This window comes from Pollachius pollachius (genome assembly GCF_949987615.1).
Source record: "Pollachius pollachius genome assembly, chromosome: 4".
NCBI classification, from domain to species: Eukaryota; Metazoa; Chordata; class Actinopteri; order Gadiformes; family Gadidae; genus Pollachius; species Pollachius pollachius.
In genome coordinates this window covers 13,374,651-13,398,906 of record NC_136937.1, presented here as the reverse complement: position 1 = coordinate 13,398,906, position 24,256 = coordinate 13,374,651, and the positions used below count along the sequence as shown (strand labels likewise).

General features: G+C 38.6%; 1 pseudogene across 1 annotated transcript; it reads right to left on the bottom strand.

Moving 5' to 3' along the window:
- Window positions 1–11,227: 11,227 nt before the first annotated feature.
- LOC307074830 (myosin heavy chain, fast skeletal muscle-like) lies at window positions 11,228–19,543 on the bottom strand (annotated as a pseudogene). Its single transcript has 32 exons — window positions 19,337–19,543; window positions 19,097–19,240; window positions 18,850–19,006; window positions 18,730–18,757; window positions 18,491–18,602; window positions 18,257–18,349; window positions 18,112–18,175; window positions 17,902–18,000; window positions 17,660–17,763; window positions 17,242–17,380; window positions 17,001–17,119; window positions 16,765–16,914; window positions 16,504–16,674; window positions 16,113–16,413; window positions 15,899–15,969; window positions 15,686–15,773; window positions 15,462–15,579; window positions 15,219–15,342; window positions 14,990–15,126; window positions 14,644–14,899; window positions 14,303–14,545; window positions 14,044–14,220; window positions 13,791–13,936; window positions 13,597–13,687; window positions 13,119–13,508; window positions 12,848–12,974; window positions 12,540–12,658; window positions 12,265–12,461; window positions 11,997–12,180; window positions 11,731–11,896; window positions 11,506–11,630; window positions 11,228–11,420 (listed from the first exon to the last, which is right to left on the bottom strand). The product of its transcript is annotated as a myosin heavy chain, fast skeletal muscle-like (transcript).
- Between the last annotated feature and the right edge of the window lie 4,713 nt (window positions 19,544–24,256).

Here is a 24,256-nt window from a genome sequence, read left to right as displayed (position 1 = left end):
CGGTATAGGAGACGGTATAGTCCCATTCAGCTCAATGATTTGTCATTATGTATTGCTGTGGGAAACGACGTGACGAACAATCACATTCAATATAAAAGGACCTTTACTTGTACGCCATGCCATATAGCTTTACATTTACAGACTAAATAACCAATATAATTAATGGATCTATCAAACAACCTCATCAATTGACTTTTTGCTACTCAATGCTGTCGTAGGTGATAACATACTCTTTGCATAATTATAATATTTTCTAAATTACACAAGAATATTAAGTGAATGTGAAACAGAGCATTAACTTTTTTAATTCCTGACAGTTGTGTCTATAGTCTGACTTACCACTAGCTGTTACTTCCTCAACTGCCCTGAGAGCTGTTCATCCCTCTCGGTTCTCTTATATAGTAGCCCGCAGGGTAAGCCAACACTCAATATGGGCATGAGGGGTAAACCCTCTTATAGCTTTGGTTTATGTTTCATACAGGTTTTATTACCGACGTACTTACTATTTACGTGCGTACATGAGTATGGATTCTAATGCATTGCTTATTCTGTCTTAAATTATATCACACAGCAGTTGTATGTGTACAGATGTTTGACCTTTGAGGATAAAGCAAATCCAAATAAATTAACAATTATCTTTGCACAATGTAAAAAACACCTTTTTAGTTCCATGATAATTTGAAGAAGGCTAGCCCATTCAAAGGGGTCTTTTTTAACAGGAACATGTGTAGCACGTGTTTCACGTGCCACAGTTACTTACAATGCCTACAGCCATTGTATTTAACTGGGATAATCTGATGTGCATTCTCTTTCTACTAAAGAACTCAAAGCAGACGTAACACACCAGACGAGCCACTGTGCGCAGTGTCGCAGCGTGTCAAACGAGTCTGACTCGGACCAAGAGCTGATCCTAAAGAGACTCAATTCCTATTCCTTTTTTAACCAATTGAACCATGTCAGAAATTCGATGGAAAAAAAGGACGACTTAAACTAAATGTCTGCATCGCGACAGCCCAATTAGGGAGTGTAGCACGGTGGCGCTGGAAGGGGTATGGTGGCACAGTGCAACTTCAGGCAAAATGGTTTGGGGGGAACCCTGATATAAATATTGCACTGTTGAGCCTAAATTGATAGTCAATATATTTCCTTAATTTCTCCATGTGAGTGCAACGCCCCTGACATGATAGACTCAGACAGGGAGAGAGTAGATAACTTTATTAAAACGGATGGTATAAACAATATGAATTATTAAGAGTGAAGTATAAATTATAAATTGGCTACGTACCAGTACTTACACAGTACATTATAGTGTATAAATGCCAATTTCAACAAATAGAAGTGGCCGAGTGATCAAGTGTGTATGTATATGTATATATATATATATATATATATATATATATATATATATATATATATACATCGTCCTAAAACTATTTCTGTATTTTGCTGTGGATTAAAATTCCTACTTCATAATTATTTCAGAATACCTATTTCAGTGTTATCTGATTGATAATAAAGGCAAATAATTATCTTTCATACATTTTGACCTGTGTTTCAGCCAACGACGGTATTAATGAATATATAAGTATGCAGCAACCAGTTATTTCAAAGGATGATAACAAGATTAGTCACTCAGGTACAATATTTGGTAGTTTGAATTGGTTAGTCCATCTTTATTCAAATAAGATAATTTAAAATTCAAAATAAATGTCAAACTGAAAAAAAAAACCTTTTCATATATATTGTTTACAACATTGATGTATTTTAACATGTTCTATAGCAAAATATCCATCTTATTCAAATGGATATTGTGCTATACCTCCTGTAGACCAGGAGATGTAGGACCAGAGCTTGCAGGATCATAAGGGATCACCATCACCCTTTAAATGGTCTGTTCAGTCTGCTTACAGTCAGGCAGGCTCCTTTGCTGCCACGCAACACGAATAGAGCGGCTAAACTGAGCTTCTTCCAACAGGCCATCAGGAACATCAATACCCACACCACCAGTGCTCCCTTCGAATCATTCAAACACACTCTCTGACAATGACAATCACAAACAACTCTACAAGTGCCTGACAGACATTGGACCTCTTCATTCATTGTTACACTGTATTCATGCTGTTTTAGCATAGAAATCACATTGTATCTTTTATCTTTTTATATTGCACCGCTTCTGCGACACTGTCACCTTTACATTTCACTGCATGCTTGTATGCATGTGACAAATAGAACTTTGTGAATCTTCAGCAGAGACCTTAACCTGGGGAATGAAAAAAAACAATAAAATAAAGGTGTGTGTTGAAACCATTAGCTGTTTTTTTTTATTAGAACTGTAATGGTTTTGGGAACTTAACTTGCCAGCATTACAGATCTTAACTCTCAGCTTGTTGAACTCAGTCTTTGCAATGTCAATTATTTACATTTTTATTTAGGTAATAAATAACACAATTATAAATACTTAGTTCACAAAGGCATATGTATACGATTTAGTTCCAATTGAATGCGTCCTATGAAATCATAGGGCGCATTTCCTACAAACATTTTATATATTACAACAGTGCAGTCACAATGTGAATATTCACATCTGTGAGAAGTCATCATCAATATTTTCCGCAAGAACAATTTCCAATTTAATTTAGCTATAAAGTCTGGAAAAGACTGCATCAAAATTTGGTAACATCTTAAAAAGTCTTTGGATACACTAGTGTTGTTTAATTATTGTTATCGGTATTATTAATATATTCATGTATTATCAATATTAAATAAACTCAAGCAATTTTTGCTCCACTTTGTTTTTATTAAATTGGGTTTTGATTGAGTCTCATGGCTCAGAACATTGAGACTCATTGAAAACGAAATTTGATCGAAACAAATTAAGCAGCTGAAGCAAGATCAAAATCAGGTCTGGAAACTGGTCTCACCACTCAAAGGACTTGCCACAGTCAATCAGAAATTAAATGACCCCATGTTAGAGTCCCCTTGCCTCTTGGACAACATGTGATACTCTGCCCTCAGGGAACGAATATTAAAAAGATGTGCAACAAATGTCTTGCCAAATGAGGGCTTTATAAAGTCTACATTAGTATAGACCACTGCATATTGCAGAGGTTGTAACATGGTGAGATCTGTATAGTATATTAGACCTCATCTAAAGATACATGAATGGAGAACGTCCATAAAAGCAATTGAAAGTCTATAAATAAAACTGGCTTACATCTTAACCTCCATAGCTAGCAACCCTCATGGGATGCCAAGGGATCAAGTAAGTTTTATGACACCACGCTATGCATCTTGCTGTTGGAACCAGATATATTTCTAATGGTGTACTATTACTTTTTAAAATAATTTCTTCAGGTTGCCTCTCGTCAAAGTGTTAAAATTGAATTCCAAGCTTTATTATTTGTTGATTTTTTTTTATTACGCTGATTATAGATTAACTGTTTCATAATTGGTATTCACAACAACACAGTACAGTATAAATGTGATATATTTAGATATTCCAAACACATACTGATGCAAGTCTAATATAGGTTAGCAAGAGCCAGCCCTCGCACAGAAATGATGATACACCATAACCTAATGAAAATGAGTTTACCATTTTGTTGCAATATCTATAAATCTCCAGACTGCAATCGAGCGGACTACAGGGATTTAAAGGCGGACTACACATCAAGGCTGGGTTTTTCACTTAGCTCTCTAACCATGAGGGGAATGAATTAAAAGATTTCAAGCCTAGGTGGTTGTATACATTGGTCCACTTGGCCATATGTCATGGCCAACATATACAAGCAGTTTTTAAATTACTCTTCAGCAATCCAAAGTATGTCAAGGCTGTCCAGTGCCAGTGCCACCAGTCCATGCTCTTCGTTGTGTGTTGTGTGTGCTTCACACCCAAAAATAGTAGGTGAATGCATAGGCCATGCAAAGAGGGAGATCTTCCTCCCACTTCATGTTCTTAAGAACGCACCCTACATCACTATGGGGGAAAGTGATTAGCTGCTGACCTGGATGGCCAGCCGCTAATCCAGTGTGTGAGGTACAAACTGGAATGCTAAAGTAGCTCAGCTCTTGTACAACCTCGGTAAGCCATGTCCAGGGAGCTGCAATTCTGGAGACCCAATGTGGTCCGGGATGCATCTGGCAGCCATGTAAAAACAGATAGAACCATACATTGCTTACGTTCCATGCCATCATCCCCATTCACTAAATAAATCGGTGTGTTCACTTTAGACAATGTTGTATTGCACAATTCTGTGTTCTTCTTATAGAAGGCCAGACTCTGATGACCTAAGCTGTCCAGGTGGTTGTTCATCAGTGAGCAGTTCAGAAATGTACGGACCAAGTGCTTATAATTGATTAAAGGCAGACGTAATTTGAGGTAAATTCTGAAGTGCATAGGAAGGCAGTTTTGGAATCTGATTACAAGGGTGATTTGATCAGCCTTTAAAGTATTTGTTAACGGTCTAGTTGCATCATCTTTTTTGCTTATGGCTTGTCTAATGTTTACAAGCAAACTTATTACAGGCATCAGTAAAAAGTAATTCCGAGTGTATGGGTGAGACTGGCCAAATCTTGCGGCTCTAGGTGATTGAAGTGATTCTTGTAAATAATGCCATTTCACCAGCATCAACTGTCTTGGAAATATCAATCGTATCTATAATATACAATTATATACTAGTTATATTAACCTTGTTTATATAATTACTATTCAGATTAAAATTAATTGTATACATCCTCCCTCTACCTAGAGATATCTCCCTTCCTCTCTCTGACTGAGAGCTATTAAGATTGTAGTCATACGCATTGCCATTGTAGTCATGAAATCTGATTGTATTGTTTTTTAACTTGGCCTCTCCCACCAGTTCAGAAACTCTCCACAATGGTCACTCCCACTCATCTTTGTTACCTGTGTATTCAATACCCATAATGCCAATGTTTCCCTTGCTGCCTGTACTTTCCCATGATCATGCTCTAATATTAAATCAAATATTTCGCTGGCCGACGTATCCTAAACATAAGTTTCTCAGCTTATTTCTAAACTGTTTGTATAGACTCAGTGTTAGGGTTAGGGTAGAGTATTTTTTCGTCATAGTAGTAGTTCTTGAAGTGGAGATCAGGGCAACTTGACAGGTTGGATCAGAAGGCCGAATAGATGGTTTATTTGAGGATGTAATACAGCACAGTCGCAGACTTAAGTGGAAAAGTCTTAGTGTAGGTGGTGAGGAGCAGTCTCCAGACGTGCTGCTTGGCTGTCGAAACCTCTTCTCGAACCAAATTTTTGTTGTGAATATTATAGGAAAGAAAGCGTGAATAACAAAATAACAGATGCAGTCTCCCTTGATAAGGTATATGGCCTTGGCTATGTCCAGACGACCGGGTTCGTTCGTCCTTGTTGGGACATCACAAATGGCGGAATGTCGGAAATAACAACTTGTATCAGTAGGAGAGGCACTTGCCTGTTCCTAAACTAAGAAATGTGAACACAGAGATACACTAAAATACACCAACATTATACAAGGCCCAATTTGGAACCAATTTGAATTGAATTGATAAATGCGTCTTAATTTCTGAAAATGTTGGGGTGCTGTGAACATGGACTACCGACTTTCGCTAAAGCTGCGGTATTGGTATCGCAAGTGAAAAAAGTGGTATCAGGACATCCCAAGTTCCAACCCAATAGTTTAGCGCTTTACTTGCAGTTATTAACGTTTGTCATCATTGTCTTTTTTATATGTTTAAAGTTTTCATTTATTCAATGTGTGTGTGTGTGTGTGTGTGTGTTTGTGTGAGTGTGTGTGTGTGTCTGTCTGTGTGTGTGTGTGTGTTTGTGTGTGTGTCAAAGGGTAGAGTGTCGAGGGTCTTAGGATTGGCACAAAAAGGGCAGCAGTGAGGCAAAAATTACGTTTCAACAATTAATCTTCTTCCACCCGGAGTAATCAGGCATCCATGGTACAGAAATTGATGAAAAACAGTAAAAAGAAAAATAAAGGAAAATAATATTAAAACTAACAATTAGTAAAGACTAAGGCTATATTCAACCAACGCAAAGCACTTGTTCCCTCAAGGCTTTATCAATTGGGGTTTGTCCCATACCTCACATAACTGAGGTTATAAGACAGCACAGTATAGCTTCTGTCCCTCTAGCGTCCCTCGATGCAACTAAAACTGATCCCTTATATCTGCAAGACAGACCACCAGAAATTGGTACATACCAATACATGAAGCACAGACGGGGGTGTTTACCAATCATCCCACAAATATGAATCAAACCGAGTTAAAAAAGTTACCTATTATTTTATGTTATTTGTTTTTAACATATGAATTCAGTTTTGTATTCCAGTTACTTATTAATTCATAAATTATGTATTGCTAGCTTTTATGCTACCAAAATTACAAAAAAAAAGCATTGCTAGTGATATATCATATATTTTCTCTTTTTAGCATATATTCTATCTCAACATATTTTTCGTAGAGCTTATTTCCTCTAAACCATTTACAAAAACTCCATTAATCAAAGGGAAATCATGGTTGCTGCTGTGAGCGATCGAGTTCAGTAGCAGCACTCATGGACAACTTGACTGACAGGTGCAGTAAACGTTTTTCATTGAGCCCCACCAATCATCACCAGTCGTGTTACACTTTAGGATTATGGGTAGTGTAATGGTTTCAAAGATATCGCCTCTTTGAAACAATTATTTTTTCTAAAAAGTAGATGTTTACGTCATTAACATTAACTTGGCTTCTGCAGGAAGCTGGATGGTTACAACATTATGGCTTTTAACAAAAACCTCTATTGAGAAAATTAATTGTATTTGCACGTCAATGTTGAGAGATTTGTGGCAGCCCGTGTCTCTCCGTCAATACAGCGAGTGACTGTATGCGGGGAAGTGCGTTTTCCATTTTAGAAAAAGGATATACTATCATTCGCTTGATTAACGTGCCCGCAACTGCGATGAGATGGCAAACGATGAAATAAAAACGGTCTAATCATAGACTGTAAAAAAAGGATTTGATCATATATATTCAAAAACAAATATTTCACATCATGTTCTAATGCATATTCAAATATCATATAAAAAGTGACAGCCCTACAGTGTATGTCATGGCACATACATTTTTTCCTTGGCTTTAAACTGTCTAGTTTGCGATCAAATTCATAGAGTGGTTCTTTGGACTTCAAAGCGCTGATGTGTCAGTGCACGTGGTGAGGGTTTGTGTGCGTTTTAGGGTTGGGAGATCATCTACAAGCTTCCATTGACCGATTGCGCCCCCCAGCAATCGTCGATAGTCGATATGATCGGCCGAGGGGGGGGGGTCGTCAATATCACCATTTCATGTACCGCCGGATGCAACTACTCCGCTCCGCTCATTCCCTTTTATTGATTTATTACATTATAAAATTGCCGTTTGATTTTTCAATTTTTTTCTTAAAAACTATTATCAAGGGGGTTGTCAATATCACCATTTCATGTAATGCCAGATGCAACTACCGGTAGTCCTTTCTACTACTTTTAGTTGATTTCATTGAAGCGGTCAGGTCAGCCTCTGACAATTCAACATATCGTAACTAATTCATTTTTCAACCCATTACCTTCGTTCAAACCATTGAACAAATCTACAGACTTGTATCTGGCCCTGTGTGCAGCATGATAGGTAAAATATGCTTTGTTTTGTCCAAGTTTTGTCCTTACTATGGGAACAGTTGAAAGGCCAGGCTCTGATGACCTAAGCTGTCTAGGGGAATCCTCATCAGCGAGCAGTTCAGAGATGTATTTTATCAGTAAAATGCATCAGTAGAAAGTAACTCAGAGGGTATGGGTAAGCAAAATCTTGCGGCTGTAGGTGTTTGAAGTGATTCTTGGAAATAATGCCATTTCACCAGCATCTGACTAGCATCTGTTTGTTCGGGCGAAATGGTGAATTAATGAAGCTCCAATAGAGACATTTGTCTGGCATCAAAGTCTATTTGGAACCAATTTAAATTGAATTGATGGATGTGTCTTAATTTCTGCAACATTTTGGGTGCTGTGAACATGGACTATAGGGGCAATCTGACACCCTCACATGGTCGTTTTTAGTCACCGTTTTCCCTTGCCGATTTACTTAGCAAGGTATAATGTACAGCAAGCCGGTAATTATCATGAAATAAACCCTGGCAGGGTGAAGCACGATACTAATGTAAAGCGGAGGGGTATTGAATCACTCTGAAGAGGTTTATTTAGTGCCTGCTTATTACATGGCTACTAAATAAAGAAATCTATAATTTGCCTCAAATATAATATCATCATTGTATAACATATAATTCAGAAAACGCTCTCACTCTTATCAATGAGAACTGCTATACTGAGCCCCAGACGCGCCAGCGCAGGAAAAGGATAAAATACAAATTATATATAAAATATTTCAATTTTTACACATGTCGACGCATCCTTCTTTGAATAGTGTGTCTTCGAAAAAGTAATGTATGTGTATGTCTCAATTGATTTAATAATTTATTGATTAGTAGTTGTAGTTAGATATAGCAGAGGGAAACATGGCCTCCTTTCAAATTTGTTATTAAATATTTTACTACTTACTACTGTCATCTAGTAGTTGCATTCCTGTGTCCACAGACTATGAACCTCTTGATTACTTTGCATCTTCTTGCTCTTTTCAATTTGCGATCATTGACGAGGTCCGGTCGATAGTTGAGGTAGAGAAATACAGAGAGTTGTACAACATTTGTAGGACAATTGGTGCCTCATTGGAGTTGCAGGCTAGTTTGTTTGGAAGATCACCATTGAAAACATTTGCCTGTTAAATGACATGTACTGAACGCAAAATCTACTTTTGATTGTTCACAACAATGAAAAACACTACATAAATTCCTTATTCATCATGAACACCATTATCGAATGATAACTAGCAATTAGTTAACTTTTAATTAGCCCTGGGTGAATGCTTGCTTCTGAGTAAACTAATATTAATTAATGGTGAATGATTGTACCGTCAAGTGTCAAACTGATTAATGAATAACATAATAAGGCAGATACTTGGATGGATACGGGACTTGTTGTTCTCACATTAAAGGAGCCCCGCCATATTTAACATGGGTGGATTTTTTTGTGCCAGTGTGAATCAGGAAGACAAAAGTAAGGTTATTGAGTTTCAGAAATTCTTTTTGGGTTTTTTGTTCCCCAGTATGAATTGTTATCTTATCTCTTAAATGGATAGTAAACCTTTTGCATGGCACAACTTTGAATCATTAAACAACTGATGAATACACATATAATATTTCAGTGATCATTTTCTGTTAGAATATATTTCATAGTACCCATTCCAGAGTTGGGCTTATCTGTACAATATTGTATTCATATTCATTATTATAGACAGATTAAAATTCAAAAGTTGGTGAAATGGTGGTGAATGGCTAATTGTAATTTAAAATAATGAAGTAATTAGTGAAGCGACTCACAAAAAAGATGCTTTGTAATAATATTTTATTGCAGCTCATAATTTACTATAAACAAGAAGTCATATTTTATGACATGCCTTTATAAATGTACAATGAAGCATTACATCTTATTCAGCTGCCTCCTTTCCCTGGGGAGGATAAAAAAAAGAAAAAAAGATTAAACCAACAAACATTTTTGCTTGCATTTAATTTCTTTCTGAGTCAATGGGCTTATAGTGTGTTTGAGATGTCTTGTACACCTGCACAAGTTAGAAAGTGGTAAATCTCCCAGCTTTCGAACACACCATTATACAATGATGATCTTACCTTGCCACCATCACGGCTCTTAGACCTCAGCTTGTTGACCTGAGTCTCAGCGATGTCAGCACGTTCCTCAGCCTCCTCCAGCTCATGTTGAACCTTCCTGCACTTGGACAGGTAAGAGTTGGCCTGCTCCTCCTGTAGGAAGATTCATGTTTTGTTTAAATAAGAAGTACAAAATTGATGCAACAACCTGATTTTGTTACATCGTTTCTACTTACCGCTTCCTCAGCCTGCCTCTTGTAAGCCTTCACCTTCAGCTGCAGCTTATCAACAAGATCCTGGAGTCTGGCACCATTCTTCTTATCCTCTTCAGTCTAATGTTATGAAAATGGTTATGCCCAAAACTCTTGACTGTAATCTTTTCTGATATTCATTGATTTAAATGTTATTTTCAATGTAAGCTGGCATACCTGGTAGGTGAGTTCCTTCACTCTCCTCTCATATTTGCGGACACCCTTAACAGCATCTACTCCACGTCTCTGTTCAGCTTCAACCTCTGTTTCCAGCTCACGCACCTTAAGAAATTAAATGTTCAATAAATATACTCTCATTATGCTGGAAATGTAAATACATCCATGTGTGCCAGTATCTTACTCTGGACTCCAGTTTCTGGAGCTGCTTCTTGCCACCCTTCATGGCCAGGTTCTCAGCCTCATCCAGGCGGTGCTGCAGGTCTTTCACTGTGACCTCCAGGTTCTTCTTCATCCTCTCCAGGTGAGAGCTAGTATCCTGCTCTTTCTTCAGCTCCTCAGCCATCATTGCAGCCTAATATAAAATATAAAATATTAATCGAGAGTTCAAGCGATGTCCAATTTAATGAATTAACAAATAATAGTAAACCTACATCAGTGATGGCCTTCTTGGCCTTATCTTCAGCATTCCTGGCTTCCTGGACGGTGTCGTCCACCTCACCCTGGACTTGGACCAGGTCAGTCTCAAGCTTCTTCTTTGTGTTCAGAAGACTTGTGTTCTGAAATAATAGTAAATGTTTGCAATGTTTATAACACACGTAAAATCTTGGAAACTTGGGAGCATTTCTTGGAAAGTTTATTTGTTTACCTGAGAGTGCAGGAGTCCAACGCGCTCACTGGCATCAATGAGCTCTTGCTCAGCCACTTTGCGGCCTCTCTCTGTCTGTTCCAGAGCTGCCCTCAGCTCCTCAATTTCAGCCACCATGAGACCGTTCCTACGGTCCACCATGGCAGCCTGCTCCTTCAGGTCTTCAGCTCCTCTGACAGCATCATCAAGATGCAGTTGGGCATCCTAAAATGAACATGAAAACACCATGGAAGATGTCACAAAATTATATTAATGTCCTTGTATTTTATGTCCTGGGAATGAGTTTGTGTCATACCTTCAGTTGTCCCTGAACATTCCTCAGCTGCTTCTGAGCCTCAGCAGCCTGGCGGTTGGCATGGCTCAGCTGGATCTCCATCTCATTCAGGTCTCCCTCCATCTTTTTCTTGATTCTCAGGGCATCATTCCTGCTCCTGACCTCAGAGTCCAGTGTGCTCTGCATGGAGTCAGTGACCCTCTGGCTGTTCCTCTTGATCTGTTCCATCTCTTCATCCTTCTCAGCCAGCTTCCTGTCTACCTCACCCTTAATCTGGTTAAGCTCCAGCTGGACACGCAGAATCTTGGACTCTTCATGCTCCAGAGTACCCTAAATTATAAACCAATGAGGGCATATTCATCCCATATTCAATTTCACAATAAAAAAGATTCATTTGTATTTTTATTATAATCACCTCAGCTTCCTCTAGGGCTGTCTGGATCTCACTCTTCTCTGTCTCCACCTGCTTCTTGGATTTCTCCAGCTCATGGATGCTCTTTCCAGTCTCACCAATTTGTTCAGTCAGGTCCGAAATCTCCTCTGTTGAGAAGGTTACATATTTTGTTGTCATCAATTCCAATAAAGTTATACATGTAGTAATCTTGGAAACATTGATGCCAAAATGAATAGTTTAACTCACGTTGGAGGTTCTTGTTTTCACGCTTCAGGGTCTCCAGCTGATCCAGAGCTTCTTCATAGGAGTTCTTCATCTTGAAAAGCTCAGTGCTGAGAGAACGAGCCTCTTTTTGAGTTCCTTCAAGCTCTGCCTGGCCCTCCTCATATTTCTGCTTCCAGTCAGCCAAAACCTGCACAATATTGTTAATGAAGCGGAACATGTTAATCACTTGAAGAAAAATCATAGAATTAAATAATTTTAAACTGACATCTCATTGAATGACAACACACCTTGTCAAAGTTCCTCTGCTTCTTGTCAAGGTTGGCAGCCAGTCCATTGGCCCTCTCCACATCAATCATGAGATCCTCCACCTCACCCTGGAGTCTCTGTTTGGTCTTCTCAAGGGAGGCACACTTTGAGTTCACAGCCTCAATCTGTTCCTCAGCCTCCTGAAGGCGCTGGGCAAGCTTTTTCCTGTTAAAGTAACACACGTTTAATTTTGGGACATTCGTCAAAGAGAATGTACTCTTTGGCGAAAGTATTAAATGTATGACTCACTTGGACTCCTCAAGCTCCTCAGTGCGCTGGATAGCATCAGTTTCATACTTGGTCCTCCACTGAGCCACCTCACCGTTGGCCTTGGACATTCCACGCTGCAGCTCAGCCTTGGCCTCCTGCTCCTCCTCAAACTGCTCCCTCAGAAGGTCACAGTCATGGCGGGCTGATTGCACACCATGAGCAAGCGCATTCTTGGCCTGGAAAAGGGGAACAATTTAGAGCCTGCCGCAAAATATTGAAACAATTTAGTCAGATGATTTGAAATGATTGTATACCTTGACTTCCTCCTCATTGAGCCTCTTCAGCTCCTCAATCTGCTGAGTAAAGGCTTGCTTGCCTCTGGTAAGCTGGGAGACGAGACCCTCTTTCTCTTCAAGCAGACGACCAAACTCACCTATGTCATGACATACATATTCATGCCAATATATCAATACGCAGATATACCACATCCTTAAAAACGCTTTATTTGCAGTATTTGGATTTAATGCGGGCGGTATATTGGATTATGGTGAGAGCTTTTCGAATATATAGTTATTTTTAAATTATTGTATATGCTAATGGCAGTCGGAAGGAAAGTACATACCATTTTCTGTCAGTAGTCTTGCTCTCTGAGCACTGATATCATTTATCTGGCGACTGTTCTCATCACTCTTAGCCTTGATTTCACTCAGCTGGTCCTCAAGTGTACGACACATCTTCTCCAGATTACCCTGTTTATTAAGTATTTTCTTAGCAAAAGTGGTTTCTCGTAATTATGTTTATATAATATATGATAAAATTTGATTAACTATATTATTGCATATTATTTATTGTATTTGTATTTCAAACATTATCGTATTGAAAACATCTTTCACCTTGGCCTTAGCAACTGCTTCCATGTTGCTGGAGAGGTCATCAATCTCCATCTTGTACTCGCTCTTCTCCTTCTCAAGCTTCTGCTTGACACGCTGGAGGTTGTCAATCTGCTCTCCCAGCTCTGCTACACTGTCAGCCTGCTTCTTACGCAGAGCAGCAGCAGTGGCTTCATGCTGCAGGGTGGACTCCTCAAGGTCCCGACGCAGCTTCTGGAACTCAGCCTCACGCTTCTTGTTCATCTCAATCTGAGCAGCAGTGGCTCCACCAGCCTCCTCAAGCCTCTCACTGATCTCTTCAAGTTCTCTGGAGAGATCAGCTCTCTGCTTCTCAACCTTGGCACGAGCAGCACGCTCAGCTTCAATTTCTTCCTCCAGCTCTTCAATACGGGCCTAATAAGTAAGGAATACATAATATTTTGTAAAAATGTACTATTATTTATGGAACATTGATGTAGGATTATCATATAAATAGTCTTACTTGAAGCTCCTTGATCTTCTTCTGAAGCTGAGCCCCCATGGATTGCTCATCCTCAATCTTGCTTAGAAGCTGACTTGTCTCAAAGTCTTTCCTGATGATGAAACAATACCACACAACTAAGTCAAATACAAATCATTTACATCTGAACACATGAATCGTTCAAATAAGTAGCATGATTTGTTTGATGCCATTACTTTTTGAGTTTCTCGTCAGACTGCTGTTTGTCATTCTCAAGATCCATGATGGATTCCTGTGCCAGTTTCAGATCACCCTCAAGCTTCCTCTTGGATCTCTCAAGGTCCATACGGAGCTTCTTCTCTTGCTCCAGAGAACCTTCAAGCTGGAAGTCAATAATTGAAAAGAATTAAGAACAATCAAATGTAATATTGAATATTCACTCAACTCCATTACTGATATTCATTGAATGTTTCCATGAGCTTTTCTCACATCATCAACTTGCTGTTCAAGCTTGGTCTTGGCCTTGGTCAGAGTGTTGACTTTGTCTTCCTCTGCCTGCAGGTCATCAAGAGTCTGCTGGTGTGCCTCTTGGAGGGCTTTCTTCTCCTTTGTCAACTTAGCAACACTCTCATCCTGAGAGGCCATCTCCTCAGTCAGGTTCTTCACCTAAATGAAACAAAGTGATGTGTAATAAATGCTTATTTGTATTTTATCTCATTTTATCTCCTTTCAAATAATCTTGACAAACCTTGTTCTCAGTGGCATGCTTCTCCTTCTCCACTTTGGCCAAGGTAAGCTCAAGGTCATCAATGTCCTTCTTGAGCTCAGAGCATTCATCCTCCAGTTTCCTCTTCTTAGCAGTAAGCTCAGCATTCATTTCCTCTTCATCTTCCAGTCTCTCAGTTGTCTCCTTGAGTTTGGCCTCCAGCTGGATCTTACTCTTGATGAGTCCCTCACACCTCTCTTCAGCGTCATTCAGATTTTCTCCGTCCTGTTTAAATTGTGTCGTCATATAAGTCATGTCAAATGTAATTTCACATGTATCTCATTGTTTGTACATAAATATTATACATAAATATTTTTACTTACAGAGGCCACTTGCAGTGCAAGATCATTCTTCTCCTGCAGTAGAGAAACCATCTTCTCCTCAAGTTCCTTCTTCTTGGCCAGGGCAGTGGCCAGGTCTGTCTTCATCTTCTCATAGTTCTCCTTCATTGCAGAGAGCTCCTTCTCAGTTTCAGCACTCTTCAGAAGGGGCTTGATCTTGTAGTACACCTTCATCCATGGCCACGTTTTGACATTCATGAATGAGCGGATGTTGTACTGAATAGTGTAAACAGCTTCCCTGTGGGCAAAAAGGCAGTCCATATGAATGCAACATTTTTGATTTGACAAGATAGCAAAACTTCTTATGCATAAATCTCTTGAAACATACCTTGTAGCTGTCATCTTCACATACTCCTTCCTCATGAGGTAAGCACGACAGAGAGCCTGAATCATTCCGACCAAAGATGCCAGCTTCTCATCTCGCATCTCCTCAAGAGTACCCAGAAGACCAGCTTTGAAGAACACCTTAAGGTGTGAAAAACATCTTGTCAGAGAGCATCTTTTACTATCTGGTAAGTATACAGTAAATATTAACTTTTTGACAACAATAAACAGACCTTGGTGTGTCCAAATTTGTACTCGTCGTGAGGCACATCAATGGATCCAAGCAGCTTTTCAGAAGCCTTCTTGTTGTCAATGAACTGTCCCTCAGGAATAACACTGGCATTCAGTACTTTGTATCTGTAGGAGTGAGAAAGTTAAGTGTTTAAATGAAAGGTGTATATAAACTAACTTTAAATATGTAAATAAAGGTAATGTATTATCGTGACAATATAATTGTTCTGTGAATTAGATAATACCTCTGTTTGAAGTCAGCATAGAGGATTCTGCTGGGGAAGCCCTTTCTGCAGATTCTGATGCCCTCCAGTACACCGTTACACCTCAGCTGGTGGATAACCAGGAAGTTCTCCATCATTCCTGTGAAATGTTATAGATTTCTTACTTTTAAAATATGACCGTATTTTTTTCTATGTCGTACTACAACACCAACCTCTCATGTAGAAATTATTTGACGAAATATTACCTGGTACTTTTGACTCATTGGGAATGAGACAACGCACAAAGTGAGGATGGGTGCTCCTCAAATTGGTCATCAGTTTGCCCAAGTTCTCCTAAACACACATCACACAATGAAATATATACAGATTAACTGATAAAGAACAAATTCAGAGATTACGTATGCAATTTGATGTCAGATTACATGTATTTGTACATTAAGTTGCTTGTTTACCCTTACCCTGAATTGTGAAGACACAGTCTGCATGGAGCCACCCTTCTTCTTGCCTCCCTTCTTTGCACCCCCAGTCTCTGTTTTAAATTATTGGTAATTAGCAAAAACGTTAACTTTTTTATTTATAAAATAGGGGCAATAAATGGCTGCAAAATAAATATGTATTATAATATAATGGCTCAACAGTTATTTACTATGGTGACATGGTATGAATATGTACCTTCAACTACAGGTGGGTACAGGACAGGCAGCAGTTTGTTTGAGGACTTCTGGTACAGCCCAATAACAGAGTCATTCAGGGGATCCTTGTTCTTGTCCAGCCAGCCAGTGACGCTGTAGGCCACGGTACCAGCATAATGCACCATGGCGAAGTCAGCATCAGCCTTGCCCTTTGCAGGCTTGGGCTTCTCAAATGCTTTGTTTTTGCCAAGATGCTGTTCATACAACTTGTTCTTGAAGGAAGTATCTGAGGCTTTGGGGAACATGCACTCCTCTTCAAGGATGGAGAAGATGCCCATTGGCTATTTAGAAAGAAATATCAGGAAAAATGTTGATAACATGGTTTTGAATCAGCTTAGAATTGTGATATTTAGTTATACAATGATGTTTACCTTCTCAATAAGCTCAATGCAGGCAGCCAAGTCCATACCGAAGTCAATGAACTCCCAGATTATACCCTCCTTCTTGTACTCCTCTTGCTCCAGGACGAACATGTGGTGGTTGAAGAACTGTTGCAGTTTCTCATTGGTAAAGTTGATGCACAGCTGCTCCATACTGTTGTACTATTGGAGAACATTAGGTTAGCGAATGTTCATCCACGTAGACACTGCTTTTAGCCGGGGAAATTGTTGTTATAAGAAATTGAATCTTACATCAAAGATCTCAAAACCAGCAATATCCAGCACACCAATATAGGATGATCTTGGTTGCTTGGTGTCCAGCATCTGGTTGATACGGATGACCATCCACAAGAACATCCTCTCATAGATAGACTTGCCCAGAGCACTCACTGAGTTGTACACCTAGAGCGTGGTGGAAGATTAGATATCCATACAAATTACTACTATTACACTTACTTTTCGATAGGTATTCCATGGTATTTACATACCTGAGGTACTGTCTGTCCCTTAGTGACAAACTCATTTCCGACCTTCACTCTGGGGTAGCACAAACCCTTGAGCATGTCAGCAGAGTTGAGACCAAGCAGGTAGGAAATTTTGTCAGCCTCTGCATTTTTTATATGAAAGAAAGAATGATGAAAATTTTGTAAAGATAGTGAACACAACAATTTACAGCAAACCTGCACTTTGAAAATGTTCAGTGGTTGTTTTAAAACATTTTCAACTCACCCTCAGTGCCGTCAGGCTCAGCCTGCTCCTCACGCTGCTTCTGCTTGAACTTCATGTTACCGTGGTGAAGCACAGCACCAGTAAACTTGTAGATGCCCACCTTCTCCTCACCATTGAAGCCCAAAACATCAATAGCATCCTGTAGGAAAACAAAGTATATAATATGAAATTATATTCAAAGAGTCTCTATAAACTCTACCTTGGTTTGTAACGTTCAGAGATTTCTTGAATCTGCTGTATGCGGGCAGAGCACACTGAACTCGGATGAGACCATTCTGAGTAGATTCCGCAGGCTGTAACACTGAGTTAAAGCCCTCCTATTTTTTTGATCGGCCCAAAGTCCCAATACATTTTTTGGTCCCGGTTAGTCTCTGCCGATTAAAATACCTACCTAAGGTAGTTGTAAACATTGACTCACATCAGTAGCATCCAGCTCCTCTTTGTCGTCAATGCTGGCCACAGTGATCTGACCCTGACTGCACATGGGGAAGTCGTAGGGGTTGGTGGTGATTAGGGTCATTTCTGCAGAAAATAGAAAATGGTCACTTTAATGATTCTAATTGTTATTTTTCTACTTCAAAATCCTGAATGATGAGTTAAAGGCAACCCTATATAACAATACATCTTACTGCAGAATTTATTTCTCACTACTAATCTTACCAACAATCTCAGGTTTGTGGTTGGTCATCATCTGGTAGAAGATGTGATAGCCTCTCTCATCGGGAAGCTGGAATGTCACTCGGGACTTCTCCAGCAGATCTTCATGGTTTTAAAATATTATTATTATGTTTTGATTCACATTGAGGGATCAAAACCTATTCCCCCAATAATGAGAGTTAATTTGTTGTTATTTGGATACAAGATACTTACAAGTCTCAATGTCAGCACTGGCCAGTTTACCAGTTGCACCGAAATGGATTCTGATGAATTTACCCTGTAGAAAAGCTTTATTAATTTTTTTGTCAAAGATCAAGTATGTAATTTAATTTGTTTGACATACTAAGTTTGTACTTACGAAACGTGATGAGTTGTCATTTCTCACAGTCTTGGCATTACCGTAGGCCTCCAGCAGGGGATTGGCTGCAATAATCTGGTCCTCCAGTGACCCCTATGATGAAGTTCCAGTATTGATCCTCAGTTCACAGGGCATCCTACATCCTTTGTGTGTTTCATGTCTGTCATGTTTTATTTATATATATATATATATATATATATATATTGTAATGATTTAATGTTTTTTAAATCATACCTGAATCTTTCCAGGGGCTTGGTCCTTTTTCTTGTCACTAGACACTGAGATGGTAGCAAAGTACTGGATGACACGCTTGGTGTTCACAGTCTTTCCAGCACCGGATTCTCCACTGGGTATGAAAAGGAGGTAATTTAGAGTTTTTTTACATTGTCTGATTCTTCGTGAAATTTTTGTGAGGTCCTATTTTACTTGTAATGTTGGATCATCCAGCTAAACACCAACAGGTATACACTTACGTGATCAAGACAGACTGATTCTGCCGATCTGCAAAATAAATCATTCAAAGTATTACATTTATTCCAAAATTTCGACCATACATCATTACATTTATTTTTGCCCGACTTTCTTATACATACCAGTAAGCATGTTCTGGATGGCATTGTCAGAGACAGAGAAGATGTGGGGTGGAGCCTCCATACGCTTCTTGCCTCTGTAGGCATTGACAACCTCCTGATCGTACACTGGGAGCCACTTGTACGGGTTTACAGTGGCACAGAACAGCCCAGAGTAGGTCTGAAGGAAATCGTTCAGAGATGATCATTAATAGGATCTGGGATATCATTAGATATTATTTTACTTAATTGAGTTGGTAAAATATCTTACGTAGATCATCCATGCTGCATAACGCTCTTTGAGGTTATACAACACAGAGGCTTCATTGAGATGGGTCATCATGGCCATGTCCTCAATTTTGTCGTACTTGGGAGGGTTCATGGGTGTGACATCATCATCCTTGACTGTTCTCTCCTAAAAAAAGGCACCCCATCTTTCGTTTCGTTTCATTTTTGACCTTTAAACGTTTTAAACAATTTTCTGAATGACAATAAATCACAAGCAGCATACCTCTTCTGTAGCCAACACTTTAACGGTGGTTTTGCCACCATCCTTCTTAATGATGGTACACTTGACGTACAGCTCCTTAGCATCAGCCACATATGCAGCACTCTTGGCGTCAAAGGGCGCGTTCTGGGCCTCAATCCTCTCCTTTTCTGGCTTACGGAGGTAAATCGCAGCCTTGCCATAATAGGCCATCTCCGCGTCCGTACTCATGGTGGCAGCTTACTGTCAGACAGAGTTGATGGAATGTTTTGATGTATCTCATATGCTCAAATGGATTTTATTCAGATCGGTATGGCTTTGGTCAAATAACTCTTACCTTGTTCTTCTTACCAATGAGAAATCGTCAAGTGTCAGCCTTTGAATCAAAAGACATGTTTGCACAATTTCACATGACAGAGTAAATTTGTAGCATCATGACAAGGTGCAGTGTATTGTAAATGCTGGTTCACATTTCTTAAATTACAATCACACTGCATGACGTGCATTGGTCATTCAATGCATGTGGTCAATAGGTTATATTTTTTTAAAGGTCCAGTGTGTAGAATTTAGTGGCAACTCTTCAAACGGAAATGGACTATAACATTCACGATTATGATTTAATAACTGTATAATCCCATTAAAATAAGAATCATTTTATCGAAAGCAACCTATAATCACGTGCCGTAGTGCAAGGAAACATTTGCTTGTAGAGCAGACTGCTATGAAGATAAATGATCAATACATAACACAGATAGCTATAATTATATGTCTGTGAATGCAGTTTACCACTTTGGATCCAATATGAGGACCTTGTGAAAAAATTTAAAAAGAACCTGCTACCTCCACCATATCCTTCAACATGTACAGTGTCCATGGTGACTATGACAAAGATTACCGAGTGTGATTGGTTAAGCTGATTCATAGAATGAAAATGTGATGCTGGTCCTCGTACATTTAAAGCCCTTTTCCTCAAAGGAGACGGTATAGTCCCATTCAGCTCAATGATTTGTCATTATTTATTCCCGTAGGAAAAGACGTAACGAACAATCACATGCAATATAAAAGGACCTTAAATAGTACACCATGACATATAGTTTTTACATTAACAGACTAAATAAGCAAATACAATGAATTAATATATCAAAGAACCGTATCAATTGACCCTTGGCTACTCAATGTTGTCTTAGGTGATAACATAATTTTTGCATAGCTATAATAATCTCTAAATTACACAAGAATATAAATTGAATGTCAAACAGATCATTACATTGTTTAATGCATGTGAGTTTTATCTACATTATGACTTACCACTAGCTGTTACTTCCTCAACTGCCCTGAGAGCTGTTCATCCCTCTGGGTCCTCTTATATACTAGGCCGCAGGGTAAGCCCACACTCAATATGGGCATGAGGGGTAAACCCTCTTATAGCTTTGGTTTGTATTTCATATGGGGTTTATACCTACGTACTTACTATTTCCATGCGTACATGAGTTAGAATTCTAATGCATTGCTTATTCTGCCTTAAATTATAGAACGCAGATTAAATTACCTTTCAGGATAAATCAAATCCAGAATGTCACTAATAGTTTCCCAAATACAAATTAATATTTAATATTTTTCAATTCACATTACACTTTGAGCTGCCTACTTAATTATCATTTTGATACTGCAAATCAGGAATGTCACATGAAAGAAAGTAAAACTGCATGAACAATACAATAATGTTAACAGATTTACATTATTAGAACCATAACTGGCAGCCTTAAGGCATGCTTAGTGCTTACTAAACACTATATTGAAACACAATATTAATATGGGTGTAGTGTTGCATATATCATTTTCGAATGCTCATCACTTTGTGTTAAAGTCTTGTCAATAGACTTCAAAAAAAGTGCATTCATTTGTAAAAGCCCCGAAGGGAGATCTGTATGGCAATTAACTAACTGTGGTCATGTTTAGTTATGAAAGTTTCATAAAATTATGTAACTGGAAGTTATGTGTCAACCTTAGGAAGTGATTCAACTAGTGGCAGAATGTAAGAAACAAGGTTCTGCATATCAAGAGTTCTGTGTGGCTTTCTAACCTATGGAGTAAATGCTTATACTGTCCAAACAAGGGTTGACAAGGAGGCCCACCACTATTATCAGCCTCAAAAGAAGGCCTGCCTTTCCTGTGGCACTTAAATAGCCTTCTCAAATCACTATGATAGACTCTACGATACGCTACGATACGACACATCATATATTCCAGCACTGGTCAAAATCTTTCAACAGCCCTTGTTTTTAACTTCATCATCACCTGATGTGCATTCTCTTTCTACTAAAGAACTCAAAGCAGACGTCACACACCAGACGACCCACTGTGCGCCGCATTGCACCGCATCAAACCAGTCGGAATCGGACCAAGAGTTGATCTGAAAGAGACTCAATTCCTACAGACAGCACTTTAGTTTTTAAGGCTTTATTCCAATAGAACATGTGTTTTAACCAATTTAACCGTCTCAGAAATTAAATAGAAAAAAAGGACGACGTAAATCAAATGTCTGCATCACGACAGCCCTATTAGAAAGTATTGCACGATGGCGTTGGAAAGGAGTACGGTGGCACAGTGCCAGTTTAGCCTAAATGGTTTGCGGAGAACCCTGATATAAATATTGCACGGTTGAGCCTAAATTGACAGTCAATATATTTCCTTAACATGTGATAGAAAGCAGAGCGCACCGCCCCCGACATAATAGACAGGTCAGCTCAAACAGGGAGAGAGTAAATAACCTCTTCATTAATCCCCCGGAGGGGAAATTTCTTTGTAACAGCAGCCCAGCAGCAGTGGAAAACACAGGATGAGATGAAATACAATAAAAATACAAAGTACTAATGAAAACAAAAATGTAAAAGCTAAATTAAAGGCAAACAGAACAAACAGGGCCAACAAAACAGAAGGTATGAACAATATGAATTATAAAGTGTACAGTGTAAAGTGTACATTATAAAAGTGACTCAATACCAGTATTTCACAGTATGTTGATGTGTATGAATGCAAATTGTAACAAAGAGAAGTGGGCCTAAAACTATTTCTGTATGTTGCTGTGGATGAAAGAACCTGCTTTATAGTTATTTCAGAATACCTATTTCAGTGTTATTTGATTGAAAATAACACATAACACTAACCCTAACCCAAATTCAAATAATTATTTTTCATACATTTTGACCTGTGTGTCAGCCAATGACAGTAGTAAGGATTATATAAGTATGCAGCAACTAGTTATTTCATAAGTTGATAAGAAGTAGAGTCACTAATTTTCCGTATTTGGTAGTCTGAATTGGTTAGTCAGTCTTTATTCAAATAATCATTTGAAATTTGAATTAAATGACAAACTGAAAAAAAACATTTTAATACATATTATTTAAGACATGATGTATTTAAATATGTTCAAAAGCACAAAATCCATCTTATTCAAATGAATATTGTGCAATACCTCCTGTACAGGAGGTGTAGGACCAGAGCCTGCAGGATCATGAGGGATCACCATCACCCTATTAATGGTCTCTTCAGTCCGCTATATTAAGACGAATAGAGTGGCTAAACTGCGCTCCTTCCAACAGGCCATCAGGAACATCAATGCCCACCCCACCAGTGCCTGACAGACATTGGACATTCTATACAGTCACCTCTTCATTCATTGTTACACTATACATGCTGCTATAGCATAGAAATCAGGTTGTATATATATTTTTCTCTTATATTGCACCGCTTCTGCAACACTGTCACTTTTACATTTCACTGCTTACTTGTATGCATGTGACAAGTAAAACTTTGTGAATCTTCAGCAGAGACCTTAACCTGGGAAATGAACAAAAACAAATCGAATCAAGGTGTGTGTTGAAACCATGAGTTGTTTTTTATTAGAATTGTAATGGTTTTGGGAACATAACTTGACACCATCACAGATCTTAACCCTCAGTTAAGATCTTTGAACTCAGTTTAAGCAATGTCATTTATTTAAATTTTTATTTTGGTAATAAACACCAACATTATAAATCCTCATTACACAGACGCATTTGTATACAATTTAGTTGCAATTAACATGAAATCATAGAGCACAGTCCCAGTTTCACATGGGTCTAGCATGTTCTGTGCGTTAGTTTAAATAGTAATCATTTAAATTGTATGAGCTGGAGTGTATATTTAAACACGTCTAACTACTCCTCATCATCGATATTTTCAGAAAGATCAATTTCCCATTTAATTTAGCTATAAAGTCTGGAAAAGACTACATCAAAACTTGGAAACATCTTACATAGTCTTTGGATCCACTAGTGTTGTTTAATTATTGTTATCGATATTAATAATATATTAATGTATCATCAATATTAAGTAAACTCAAGCAATTTGAGTTTGTTGTTATTAAAAGGGTTTTTGATTGAGTCTCATGGCTCAGAACATTGAGACTCATTAAAAACACAATTTGATCTAAACAAATTAAGCAGCTGAAGCGAGATCAAAAACAGGTCTGGAAACTGTTCTCACCACTCGTAGGACTTGTCCAAAGTCAATCAGACATTAAATGATCCCATGTGGTTAGAGGCCCCTTGCCTCTTTGAAAACATGTGCTACTCTGCCCTCAGGGAACGAATATTAAAAAGATGCGCAATAAATGTTTTGCCAAATTAGTGCTTTCTAAAGTCTACATTAGTAGAGACTTAAGCACTGCAACCATTGCAGTGGTTGTAACATGGTGAGACCTGTCTAAAGATACATGAATGGAGAAGTCCATAAAAGCAAGTGAAAGTCTATAAATAAAACAGGCTTACATCGTAACATCCATAGCTGGCAACCCTCATTGGATGCCAAGGGATCAAGTAATTTTTATGACACCATGCTATGTATCTCGCTGTGGGAACCAGATATATTTCTAATGGTGTACTATTACATTTGAAAATATTT